This window comes from Myodes glareolus, chromosome 18 (genome assembly GCF_982192425.1).
Source record: "Myodes glareolus chromosome 18, mMyoGla1.1, whole genome shotgun sequence".
In the NCBI taxonomy this organism is placed as follows: domain Eukaryota; kingdom Metazoa; phylum Chordata; class Mammalia; order Rodentia; family Cricetidae; genus Myodes; species Myodes glareolus.
In genome coordinates, this window is record NC_142043.1 from 24,045,242 (window position 1) to 24,059,832 (window position 14,591).

Below are 14,591 nucleotides of genomic sequence, written 5' to 3' on the forward strand. Positions count from 1 at the left end.
TTTGTTTTATCTGTGTTGATGTAAAGATTATACTGGAAGTCTCAACAGCTTTTCAAAAGAAAGAAAAAAACACTTTGCTTTTATATGCCTGTGATCCCCAAGTTATAACAGTAAAATACAACATAAGGGTTGGCCCATAGTCTAGAGCCAAGATAGGTTGCATTGTAAAGTATTTAGTAGCTGCATTTGAGGCTGCTGTATTGCCCTGCCTGTCTTAATCAAGTAATTTTGAAAAGCTAATTGAGTCACTGGCAGTACACAGCTATGATTTCATAGATATTTGTCTTTGTGCAATCTAATCATCCTAAATGTGTGGGTCATTAGCAATGCCTCGTCTACCAACGACCAGCAGCTTCATTTTAGGAAAAGCTGTGACTTATTTCCCTATTGCTACAACTTCTTTGTGTATATCTTGTTGTAATACAACTCCTCATAAAGCAGAACCAGCAACAGAATCAATTTCTTTCTTCGTCAGTCAGCCATTCCAGAAATTGAAAATAGACAAAGGTGTTAGGCCACTAATTAGACATTAGCAGGCTTGAAGGCACGAGAGATGGCCTCCTCCCTCATAGTCAATGAAGTATAAAACAAGAATCAGGAAGTGCAGGGCTCTAGCACTGGTCAGAGAAGGGCATCCTGACCTGGATTTCCGTCTCAGGGAAGAGAGCGAATGTCTTGAACTGCTTAATTGATAACTGGTTCCTTGGGGTCCTGACTTTATCAAAGACAAACTATTGCCCCTTTCTTTTAAGAGTCTGTGCGATTTGGCCTGCAGTCACTGGGGAGGAAAGTTGTGTGTTCCAGGGATTTTAAGAATTGTATAAAGCACACATTGGTTGTTGTTGTTGTTCATGGGTTATATTTGCCAAGCTGTAGTAACATAACTTCTAAATGACAACTTTCATACAGAACAATTTTCAAGTGACCGCCATTATTTTCCATAAATGCTGCAAGTTCTCATAAGCACCATTATTCTGATGTGCAAGGATTCAGATTCTTTAATCTCTTTTCCCCATACGCTCCGCAGATCAAATACTTTCTAAGTCTCCGCAGAATGAGGCTTTTACCCCTGCTAAACCTCAAACTCCAGCACCTCTTTCAGGTTTCTATGGGGGCACCTTTTCAACCACTGCAGTCACCTGACCCACCGCAGTGACTCGGGCCACAAAGCCTTCTCTTTGTTCCCTCTCTCAGTCTGCGCTCAACTCCCATGATAGGCGGGTCCTCATACATCGCAATCCCAGATTTATGACTCACTAGCTCCTCAAGTTCGTCAAAGACATTTGTTTTCCCGGCCTTGCCAAATTCGGCTCTACTCTTGAACTGTCGCAGACGATGAGGGCTATTACATCACAAAAATCAAAAGCAGATTTAATTTAGTAAATTGAATTTTTTATACTGCTATTTTTTTTTTTTTGATGTGTAGCCTTTACCCCCAATTCTTAGGAATAGTAGTGTTTTCTGAAGGCAATTGACGTAAACATATGACTTCTAATGAACCAGAAGCTGCGAGTAATCCTAGATTTAAAAAAACCAAACCAAACCAAAACTAGATAAATCACACTGCAGGTTGGTATTCCAGCCCTGTGCTGGGTGTCTGGATAAGGACAACACAGGAAGAAGAAAAAGGGTGACAATATGTAAATGTCAAGGAAGGCCAAACATCGGTACAATAGTACTTCTTGAACAGAGCAATAAAGAAAATGAAAGAAAGACAGCATTTAGGGACTCTCATGGAAGAATTCTTCAGAACTGAATGCAAACTTGGCTACGGGGTAGATTAAACAAGAAAGACACACATACACACACCAACAAACACACATTCCTAAATGCATGGCCGTGAAATTGTCAACATCTGGAATGAGACTAAAATTTAAAAGTGCTCAAAATTGAAATAATGATAACTTACAAAGGAGCAAGAATCAGGGGGATATTAAATTTCTTGTGAGCCAACCGGGATCCAAGAAGACAGTGAAAAAGTGTCCTTGTTCTAATGAAAGAGAACTTTGAAGTTAGAAGTCTACACCTAGCCAAACTATTATCCAAGTGACAGGCAGAGATATATTTTTAGAATTGATAGGGACTTTGAAGTTTATTATTTTAAGGTTCTCTCTGAAAGAATTTCTAGGCAATATAAACCACCAATAATGACTTCAAGAGGAGAGAATGGGATAAGTGATAGATAGCAAAAAAAGCAATAAAATATATTGAATCTAAATAAAATTTTATTTACTATATTTCATATAATCTTAAAAATACAGCTATCTAGATATAGAATTCAAAATAATACCAGTGAGGGTCAAAAGGGAAGAGACATGAGAGCTACAAGGAAGCAGAGAAAAATAAAAACATGCCAAACCTCTGTTTTCCCCTTCTGGCATGTTGGAGAGATTGAGTGACATATGATAGATATATTTGGACATTTATGATAACCCTGATAAATTAAGGTAGTCATTATAAAGTAGAAATAATATATTTAGTTGTTAACAAAAGAAAAATAAAAGAGACATCAATAAATTCAATTAAAGGTAAGGAAAAAGGAAATAAACAGAATTCCGATACATAGGAAAATGTTTCCAAAAATAGCATAAATCACAATAGCTTTAAACTCACTTAGAAAAGAAAAGTAAAACAAAACAACCTTTCATACTTGATTTAAGAAATCTATTTTAGAAATAGTTATGTGAGAAAGTACCAAAACCACAGACACAGAAAGATGGGACTAAAAGCTAAAAAGACCTATAGTAAGCAAAGGCAGATATCCTGAATCAGATGGTACCGTGGTCATATCAGAAATAAAAATAAAAATAAAAAACAAACAAACCAGTAAGTGAGATGAAGAGAGAATTCCATGCTGGTATAAGGAGCAAGCCACGGCAAATGATTACAAGTAGCGTGGCCTCAGAGACCATAATGACTCTTCACAAGCTATCAAACTCCGAGGCAGCAGAAGGAAAGCAGATTCTAAGAAAGGACTCAGGATGCAGTTGTCAGTCCAGACAAGTGCAGGATACAGTAAGTACAGGGCACCGTGGGTCCTTATAACTGCTGGGTCCTCACAACTGCCGCCCTTCTCATAATTGGATGCTGCTCTTTCTTGTCTTTGTGGTGTGGTCTCACTTGCTATGTAACTGATGAAGCAGACAAAGCAAATGGGTTACTATCATCATATCTCCAGTCTGAAGCTTCTCCCTAGCCCAAAGCAAATTCTCTCCTTCCGTTACACACTGCAATAGGGCAAGCAGGAGTTTCACCTCTAGAAACACACACTGCCTGTTTTACTTGCGGAAATTTCTGGAATGTTTCTTTCCTAGCTGAGAATTGGAGAAAAGAAAATCCACCTCATAAAATGACATCATACAAACTGGGTGTGACAGTGGATGTCATTAATCTCACCACTCAGGGAGCAGAGGCAGGCAGATGTTTGAGTTTGAGGCCACTTTGGTCTACAGAGCAAGTTCCAGGACAGGGAGGCTACACAGAGAAAGCCTGTCTCAAAAAATAAACAAACAAACCAACAAACTCAACATTATACATGTAGAAAATTTGAGACAAAGCAAGTATTATTTGGGGGCAGGGAAAGGTAAATTTAAATTACTGTATCATGAAATGTAGTACAGCTTAATATATTTTACAAGTATATATGTTTATTGACAACAGATAAAGCCTGACATACTGTGATTGAATTCACCCACAAAGCTAAAAACACATCAAAATGTCGAAGGTTCTAAGAGTAACTTCTGTTTTTTTTATCATCAGAAATAGTAACTATACTTAATTACACATGAGTTAACTACAGCCTCCTTTAGCTAGCATGTCTGTATAACATTTTCACCTATAAACAAATGTCCTGAAAGACCTCTTTTAAGTCAGAAAAAGCTCCTTTTTGCATTTTTTGTTTTCTCTTTGTTTTCAATAGTGGTCAAATTTCTTAATAGGTTAAGAAACACATCAAGTTCCTTATTACTTGTTTCTTACTGATGCCTGGAATCTCCTTCCAATTTGTTTCCACAGAAATCCTGGTTTCCAGTGCTAATAAATGGAATTATTAAAACCTTGAACCTCTATAATCTTACCTAAAACTGCAGCTTTTAAAAACATGGTCTTTAAATTTTTCTGTGTCTTGAAAGTTCTGGAATACTGTAAGACATCTAATTAAAGATCTCGACAGTTGACTTATTTCCTGTTGAGTTAGTTTCGGGAATTTGTGTTTTCCAAGGGAGTTATCCATGTCATGTGCATTTTAATCTGTTAGAATATGATTTTATATCAGAAATGAAAAGGGGACATAACAACAGACATGGAGGAAATCCAGAGAATCATCAGGTCATATTTCGAAAATCTGTACTCCACAAAATTGAAAAACTTCAAAGAAATGGAAAACTTTCTGGATAAATATCACTTACCAAAATTAAATCAAGACCAGATAAGCAAATTAAATAGACTTGTAACTGCTAAAGAAATACAAATAGTCATCAAAAGTCTCCCAACCAAAAAAAGCCCAGGACCAGATGGTTTCAGCTCAGAATTTTATAAGATTTCAAAGAATAACTAATACCAATACTCTTCAAAATGTTTCACACGATAGAAACAGAAGGAACATTGCCAAACCCTTTTTATGAGGTTACAATTACCTGATACCCAAACCACAGAAAGATATTACTAAGAAAGAGAACTACAGACCAATCTCACTCATGGACATAGATGCAAAAATATTAAATAAAATACTGGCAAATAGAATCCAAGAACACATCAGAACCATTATCCACCATGATCAAATCAGCTTCATCCCAGAGATTCAGGGATGATTCAACACACAAAAATCTGTCAAAGTAATCCATCATATAAACAAACTGGAAAATAAAAACCACATGATCATCTCATTAGATGCTGAAAAAGCTTTCAACAAAATACAACATCATTTCATTATAAAGGTCTTGGAGAGAACAGGTATACAAGGAACATACCTAAACATAATAAAGGCAATATGCAGCAAGCCAACAGCCAACATCAAACTAAATGGAGAAAAACTCACAGCAATCCCACTGAAATCAGAAACAAGACAAGTTGTCCACTCTCTCCATATCTATTCAATATAGTTCTTGAGGTCCTAGCTAGAGCAATAAGACACCAAAAGAAGATCAAGGGGATACAAATTGGAGAGGATGGGAAGGGTAAAGGTATATTCCTCCATTGCTGGTGGGAGTGCAAGCTGGTACAGCCCCCTTGTGAATGTGTATGGTAATTTCTCAGAAAATTAAGAAAACAACCTTCCTCAAGACCCAGCAATATCACTTTTGGGTGTATATCCAAAGGATGCTCAATTGTACCACAAGGACACGTGCTCAAATATGTTCAAAGCAGCATCGTTTGTCATAGCCAGAAATTGGACCAAAGAATGGATAATCAAAATGTGGTACATTTACATATAGAGTACTACATAACAGAGAAAAATAATGACACCTTGAAATTTGCAGGCAAATGGATGGAGCTAGAAAACATCATACTAAAGTGAGGTAACCCAGTCCCAGAAAGATAATTATCATATGTACTCACTCATAAGTGGTTTTTAAAAAGAAAGCAAAGAAAATCAGCATACAAATCATAATCCCAGAAAACCTAGAAAACAGTGAGAACCCTAAGAGAGACATACATCGATTTAATCTACATGGGTAGTAGAAAAATACAAGATCTTCTGAGTAAATTTGGAGAATGGAGACCATGGGAGAGGGCTGAAGAGGGGGGAGAAACAGGGAAGAGAGTAGAGAAAAATGTAGAGCTCAATGAAATCAATAAAAAAGAATATGATTTTATATAATTCTTTTTTTTACAACTTAAACCATTTCATTTCTAATGTTGCTTACTCGTGTTTTTCCTTTCTTTCTTATTAATTTATTTTTTGAAACAGGAATTCACTTAACTAGTTTTCATCTTCTGAGTACTGGGAGCACAGGCAAGCTTGCTTTTTTATTTCTTATTTGATCTATTAGGAAATATATTTTACCAATGCTTTTCAAACCTTAATGATTATTTAGTTTTACTTAGAAAACTTTATAGAGTTCCATAGTTTTTGGTGAAATATTTTTATTGCTTTTTATTTGACAAGACATTCAAGACTCCAATATAATGAACACTACTATGCTTTCCCCAATTCTACCACTTAAATGCAAAAAAGAAATTAAGCAATGCTATGCATTTGGCTTGTAGATACTTTAAAAATAAAAAATGAACCTTTTAAAGAGAGACACAAAATGCAAAAACTTCATGAAGTACAGAGTGCAGAGAAGCTTGGTTTTGCTAAAGTATAAAGAAAAAACAGGATATTGGGATAAAGCATTTCACCATAATGTTTAAAATCCTGAAAAAAGTGGTGACATCTACAAACCATACTTATGAGATACACTGGATTATATAGCATGTTAGTGTATGGCTCGAATTATGTACGTATTTAACTGGTTTCAGGTACTAAACTACTTATTTTTTAAACAAAAACTTAGTTAAAATGACATCTGTCTTGATATTCACACATGCAGGACATGAGCATTGTAATCTTGGAATACAGGCTATTATCTGACTGCACGAGGAGACATCCTTAATAATCACCATAGTATGTTTGAAGGCAGTTTTTTTTCCCTAATAAATGTGGATTTACATTATTCAGAAGATGGTAGTTCTCTAATCGAAAAATGAATTATGGTGAGGTTAAATAAGATAATGAATAAAAGGAGCTTTAATCAAAGGTAATATATATTCAATAAATATGAGTTTGCTAATAATTACACCACATTAGTTTAGTCAACTCCATGAATTTTTCATTGTTAAAACAAACATGTCTGAAGATATTTGACTACCTCCTAAAGGATGATGGGAAAACTAACTTGTCAGACACCTATTCCATCTTCAACACTGAGTTTGCAGCATCAATGAAATGGAAGTATTTTACACAGGAGGCAGGGAAGCTCCGAGAAAGAAAATAGCTAAAGATACTTAGATATTTTTTACTACCGTGTATTACCCTGTACACTGGAGAACTCTGACTTTGCTAATGTTGACTTTCCCTACATCATACCTTTTGAAGTCACTCCAAAATGTTTTTCACATACAATGACTATTAAATGTACATCATGATAGAAATGATCACCATCTAAGTAATCATTGAATAAAACAGATAAAAGTACCATTTTCAGGTGTATTTTTTTGGTTTTATAGATGTCAACAACAAATGTCTTTGAGGTCACCCAGAGAGATCACCTACTCATAATAACATAATTCAAAAAGGTCAATATAAAAAAGGTCCATCAATGCATAAAATTAATACACAAAGATTCCAAACAGAAACTTGAATATTAATGTCATGTTATCTAATTTATCTTCTTCCAGAATTGCTATAGCTTGTAACACATTGAGCGTAATATCATTTATAGGCATTTAACAATACTTCTCCTTGACCCAAATACTTGTGGTGCCTTGTACTTCCTCTTTGTACCAATGTGGGACATTAGCGGAAGAGAGATGATGAGCTCTAGTTCCTTCTTGTGAATTTTTGTTCACTGTTAAGCACAAGCTGAAGAGTTAAGGGCAAAAGCAATCAATAGGTTCTTGAGTTCATAATCAGCCTGGGCTACCTTGTAAAACTTTGTCTAAACAACAAAACAAAGCAAAAAATAGAACAAAACAAAAAACAAATATAAATGAACAATAGTGGAAAGTTATAAGGAGAAAGAGCATAAGACCTCCCACAACTTTGATTGTGAAATTTGAAGGACATTATTTTCTGTATCATCAAGATCTCTGCCAGAAGACAAACTCTAAATGCATAAAGCTGAAGAGAGAGTTAACTACAACACAAAGCAACTGGGTGAATGAATTGTAAAAGCAGTGTTAATTATGAGCATCTTTCATACCTTATTTGCTAGTTCCTGTAATTTTATATTAAAATAAGGCAGTACTATTAAAAAATAGAAGCCAGATAAGTGTGAACAGAGATTAAAAAAAACATGCTCCATAGATGTCAAAAATATGTATCTCAACGAAAACATGTTCATAATTTGAAGACCTTGAAAAGATTATAACGAACAATGGGAAAAGTCTGATTTTTTGAAATATATCTTTTGGGAGTCCAGACACTTGCGTATCAAACATATCAGTTACCACATTATATCCCATTATTTCCTGGTTTTTGAAAATGGCATCCTTACTTAAGATGAAATGAAGGTTAATTGCCAAATAAGATCAGTTTAAATAAAAATTAATAGTTTAAAATCTTCAAAGTGTCTTATAAACTCTAAGATACACCTGGGAGTTGATTTGCCCTGAATTCTGTGTCTGTAGAAGGAATCACTTGTTAGTGGGGTCATACCCTAACTCAGATACTCCCTCCCAGTTTATAAACACTACACATATCACTTACAATCAGAGATAATGACGCAAATAGAAGTTGCTTTCTCATGAGCTGAACAAGGATGATAGCAACAGACATGTCAAACTACATGTGGAAAAGCCATGAGGCCTCAACCATACACAAAGAAGCAGAGGTAACTTAGCAAAGCTGGGAGCAGGAGAGGTAGGCCTCCCCAGGGAAGAGCACACCAATTGGTTATCCAGTGCCACAAATTACACACACACACACACACACACACACACACACACACACACACACACATATATACATATATATATATACATATAATAACAATCAATGAAAACAGAGGCCATGAATTTGAAGGAAGTCAAGGAGAAGAATATGAGAAGGTTAGGAGAAAAACAGAAGGGATACATGTTATTAAAAATTTACAATCTCAAAATAAACAGAAAACAGTTTCTTTATGAACCAAATACTTTTCCTGCTTAAAGAATATAGTAATAGAACTCCTAATGGTATTTGTTGTGGGATATTACTTTAACTATGTAAAAATGTGTTAAATTTGTTTATATTGCAGAATGGAATGTTACGTTAGCTATGTAAAGGTGTGTTACATTTGTTTATGCTGCATTTGTTTAACTATGTGAAAATGTGTTGATATTTTACCTTGCCTACCTAAGGCACCTATTGGTCTAATAAAAAGCTGAATGGCTAATAGCTAGGAGTAGAGCAATAAGTGGGGCTGGTGGGCAGTGAAATAAAGAAGGAGGAGAAATATCGGCTCAAAAGAAAGAATGAGAGAGGAGAGAATAAGGAAGAAAGGGAGAGAGATGCCCAGTCAGCCAGCCAGTTAGACAGACATGGAGTAGGACAAACAATGTAAGAGAGGTAAGAAGCACCGAAGCAAAATGTAGATGAAAAGAAACAGGTTGGTTTAAGTCATAAACCTAGCTAGTGGGACAAGCGTAAGCTAAGGCTGAGCATGCATAAATAATAATAAGTCTCCAAGTCATGATTTGGGAGCTGGTTGGTGGCCCAAAAGAAAAAGCCTGCTACAGATATCCTGATATACCTATAGCTCAGTGTCCCTCAGTCATCGCCAGGGGCTTCCTCTGGCAGTAGATGGGTGCTGGTACAGAGATCCACAACTGGACAGTGTGCAGAGAGTCAGAGACTTTAGAACATGCAGTCCTAAATGGAATGTCTTCAGTAAACCTCACCCTTCAGGGATCAGGGATCAACGCTTAAGAGAAGGCTGAAATACTCTAAGATGCAGATGAGATGGGTGACTCCAAGGAAGCAGTGTCTTCGAGATACAATAGGACAGACACACACAAACTGAGAGTGTGGCGGCACACACAAGGCCTCCACAGGGTCAAGACAGATGAGGTCCCCGTGCTGAGATGGAGGAGTGAACAAAGGCTCCTCCCTTGACCAAGAAGCTATCTGCAATTGATGGCCACTTGCAAAGGAAAATTAGTTTTCGCCAATAGAGTCTCACTGGGTATATTACCTACACGTAAGGGTAGACCCCTCTGTCCAGGAGTAATTGGCCAATGCAAAGTGAACTAAGTGCTATTTTTGTAGACTTTTTGTCTCATATTTCTTTGTTTGGAATTTTTTTGTCTTATTGGTCTTTTCCTTAGATATTTCAGTTTCTGTTTTTGTGGGTTTTCATGTGTGTTTCTTTTGTTTTGTCTTTTTTCTTTTTTAAGAGCGAGAAAGAAAGGGTGTTGAGGTGGATGAGTAGGGAGGTCGCGAGGATTGGGGGATGGTTGAGGGGAAATGCGTGATCAGACTATATTATATGGATATTTTATTTTCAAAAGTGTTGCTTCCTGACTAAAAGAGCAACAGTATTGAAAACAGCTTGGTATTGGCATAAGAACAGAGAAGTCGACCTATGGAATCGAATAGAAGACCCGGGTATTAATCCACAAACATATGAATACCTGATATTTGACAAGGGAGCTAAAGGCATACAATGGAAGAAGGAAAGCATCTTTAACAAATGGTGCTGGCATAACTGGATGTCAACCTGTAGAAGAATGAAAATAGATCCATATCTATCACCATGCACAAAACTCAAGTCCAAATGGATTAAAGACATCAACATTAATCTGACCACTTTGAAACTGATAGAAGAGAAAGTGGGAAGTAGTCTACAAGATATAGGCACAGGAGACCAGTTCCTAAGCAGAACCCCAGGAGCTCAGACAATAAGAGAATCAATGAATAAATGGGACCTCCTGAAACTGAGAAGCTTCTGTAAAGCAAAGGACACTGTCAGTAAGACCAAAAGGCTACCTTCCGACTGGGAGAAGATCTTCACAAATCCCTCATCAGACAAAGGTCTGATCTCCAAAATATACAAAGAACTCAAGAAACTAGACACTAAAACTCTAACTAACCCAATTAAAAAATGGGGTACTGAACTGAACAGAGAATTCACAACAGATGAACTCCGAATGGCCAAAAGGCACTTAAGGTCATGCTCAACCTCCTTAGCGATCAGGGAAATGCAAATCAAAACCACTCTGAGATACCATCTTACACCTGTCAGAATAGCTAAAGTCAAAAACACCAATGATAGCCTATGCTGGAGAGGATGTGGGGTGAGGGGAATACTTATCCATTGTTGGTGGGAATGCAAACTCGTGCAGCCACTGTGGAAATCAGTATGGCGCTTTCTCAGGAAACTGGGAGTCAACCTCCCTCAGGACCCAGCAATTCCACTTTTGGGTATATACCCTAGAGATTCCCTAACATACTACAAAAGCATTTGTTCTACTATGTTCATAGCAGCACTATTTGTAATAGCCAGAACCTGGAAACAGCCTAGGTGCCCCTCAATAGAAGAATGGTTAAAAAAGGTGTGGAACATATACACATTAGAGTTTGACTCAGCGGTAAAAAAACAATGACATCTTGAATTTTGCATGCAAATGGATGGAAATAGAAAATGCTTTACTGAGTGAGGTAAGCCAGACCCAAAAAGAGGAACATGGTATGTATTCACTCATAAGTGGATTCTAACCATAATTAAAGGTCTTTGAGCCTATTATTCGTGATCCTAGAGAAGCTAAATAAGAAGATAAACCTGATGAAGATTATTTAGCTACCCGCCAGGAGGTAGGAAATAGACAAGAGTCCCAGGTAACCTCGGGTGCATGGGGGGGGAGGTGGGAGGGTTGTTGGAAGGGGAGAGGGTTAGAGAGAAGGGAGTAGGGGAAGAATGGGGAAAGCTCAGTGGCCTGGAAGGGGGAGAGTGAGGAAGGATGAATATGGGATCAGGGAAGAATATATTTCAAATAAGGGAGTCATTTTAGGGTTTATAGGAGACTTGATTATATATGGGATCCCAGGTCCAAGGAGAGATCCCCAGATTGTTCTCTGGACAGAGGAGAGGGTGCCTGAACCGGCCTTGGCCCATAACCATACTGATGTATATTTTGCTTATCACCATAGATCCTTCATCTGCCGAAGGACGGCGATACAGACGGAGACCCACATTGGAGCACCGGACTGAGCCCCCCAAGGTCCAAATGAGGAGCAGAAGGAGGAAAAACATGAAAAAGAAAATCAGGACTGCGAGGGATGTTATCACCCACTGATACAAGGGAACGGATCTAATGAGAGTTTACCAAGGCCAGTTGGACTGGGACTGAACGAGGACGTGATCTAACCAGACTCTCGGAATTTGGCCGGATTCTCTGAATGTGGCTGGCCCGAAGTCTTTCTGAAAAGCCATTGACTATGATACTGGGACTTGTTTCCTCTGCATATACTGGATTTTTGGGATCCAGTCTGTTTGGATACTCACCTTCCTGGACCTGGAGGGAGGGGGGAGGAACTTGAACTTCCCACAGGGCAGGAAACCCTGACTGCCCTAAGGGACGAAGAGGGAGGAGGAGAGGGAGTGGGGGGAGTGGGAGGGTGTTGGGAAGAGGGGCAGAAATGGAAACTTTTATAATTTAATAAAATTTACTCTCAAAAAAAAAAGTGTTGCTTCCTGGGCCTGGGCCAGTGAGATAGTGCAGGGGGGCAAAGGTGCTTGCTGAGAAGACTGACAACCTGAGCTAAATTCCTGTACCCCAAAGGGTAGAAGGACAGACCCTTCTTCCACACCTTCTCATCTAACCTTCACACATGTGCCACAGCGCGCGCGCGCGTGCACACACACACACACACACACACACACACACACACACCAAAGAAATGTAAAGGATTACTTTTTTAAAGCATTTAGAATTGCTTTCAGCATGTAAGCACACATAGCTAACAAAATGGCCGCAAGGTTGCTGTGATATGTAGGCTTTGGGAATGCTTCTTGCGTGACTTGTAAAGGAGAAAACATTTTTCTGTCTAGAAGACATTTATACTGTTTATCACGTCTTCTCAAGGGTCCTGTTGGAACATAAAATGAAAGTATGTTTTTATTTTGAGGGGGGAGAGAAGATCCTACGTCTTAGTAGCAAAGTAGTAATTTTTTGACCTTGCTGTACACTCTTATCACCAGGGTCTCTAAAAATGGATGAGTGCATTAGTGTTGCTGTCATCTGAGTGGGTTCAGCTTAAGCAACAGAATTTGTAAGGCTCCCAGGTGATCCTAATGGGTATCCAGGGTTCAGAATCAGCAGTTCAGTCAGAGACTGCTTCTTGGCAACAGAAGATGCCAAATGTTTGATCTTCCACTAGGTATCCAGAGTCTCACAGTCGCCTTCACTTATCTGTACGATAGGAATGAAAATATCTACTATGGATAGTTACTCGAATTATCACAGCAAACTTCTAAGAGGATGGCAGAATCTCAATAATAGTAATAATAGCTACCATGCCCAGTTTCCTTAAAGCATCTTGCCTGGACTCAACTCTTAAGGTTACTCTCTAGAAAATATAATAGAAAAGAAACATTTGCCTTGGTTTCATACTTTCATCTAAAATGTCATTTAAATGGATGGACTTCCTTTCAGAACCTGCTATGAAAATATAAGTGAATGACTAATATTCGGAAGAATTCCGGAACAATGAAAGCTATGGGGAAAAAAAGGCACATTATAGTAATCTCATCCTTGGCAGTGTGCAGGCAAGAAACAGACTACAGCTGACTCTGCTTTGGCACTCTCGGAGCATGTGGGAGGAAATCCCGGTTGCTAACCAGCTGACCAATTGAATTATGCTACATGCCACTATCAGGCTTTGTCGGGGATCTTGAGTGTGGAGATCAATGGAGAGAAACTGTTGCCATAGAAACAATCTGAGATTGTTCCTTCCATTTGTGACTATCGTCTACATTTCTACTTAGCCACCTCTGAGCTATTCAAATAGTTCAAGTCCAATACGTATAAAAATGACCTCCTCACTCTCCCTCTTTACCTTGCTCCTTCTTTTGTAATTGGTAGCAGTGAAAGAACCCTATTATCACTAACGAGATGTCGGCCTTGAAATGTGTGCTCATTTAATCAATTATCAGTTCCTGTTCAATTATCTAATAGTGACTCATTAAATCCACGGTCTCTTCATTCCCACAACCCTACCTGAGACTATCTCTTGCTCTCTCAAAGAAGGCCACACCAAGCCACCCCTCACCCCCAATGGTCCAACCTTCATCAGCAGGAGTGAAGTAGAGCTTCTAATCTGGGCATGTCTTGATGGGATCCCTGCATCTTGCTCTCAACAGATGCTCAGTGGACATGTTTGCACCCGCTCATTACCACTGGATAAATGACTCATGGCATAAGGCCACAGGTTCCAGTCTTCTCTGTGCAGGCAGAGAAATATTGATTTGTTCTTCTCCTGTTTGGAAATTTTTCTCCTTGTTTACTTATTCATTTTATGGTTTTGAGACAGGGATTCTGTATGTAACCAAGTACTGGGGAAAAAAAGGCATGCACCACTATACCCCTCTTAAGAACATTGTTTTTACAAGTAAGGAGTCCAGACATCTTTAAAAAGATATCCATTTAATGGGAAAGAATATCTCGCTCTAGAAAATCTCTAGATATTCTTGTTACCATGTCTTTTCTTTTGTTTGCTTGTTTGATTTTTTTTTTGAGACAGGGTTTCTCTGTGTAGCTTTGGAGACTGTCCTGGAACTCATTCTATAGACCAGGATAACCTGGAACTCATAGACATCTGCTTGCCTCTGTCTCCCGAGTGCTGAGATTAGAGGCATGTGCCACCACCATCTGGTCTTGTTACCATGTCTTAAGAGATTTTTTTTTTTTGC

At 38.1% G+C, this 14,591-nt stretch overlaps 1 protein-coding gene across 4 annotated transcripts in view; it reads right to left on the reverse strand.

Annotated features, from left to right (window-relative positions):
* Positions 1–14,591, reverse strand: part of Adgrb3 (adhesion G protein-coupled receptor B3) — a 729,857-nt gene that overhangs the window by 58,685 nt on the left and 656,581 nt on the right. The gene's annotated exons all lie outside the window — the stretch shown is intronic.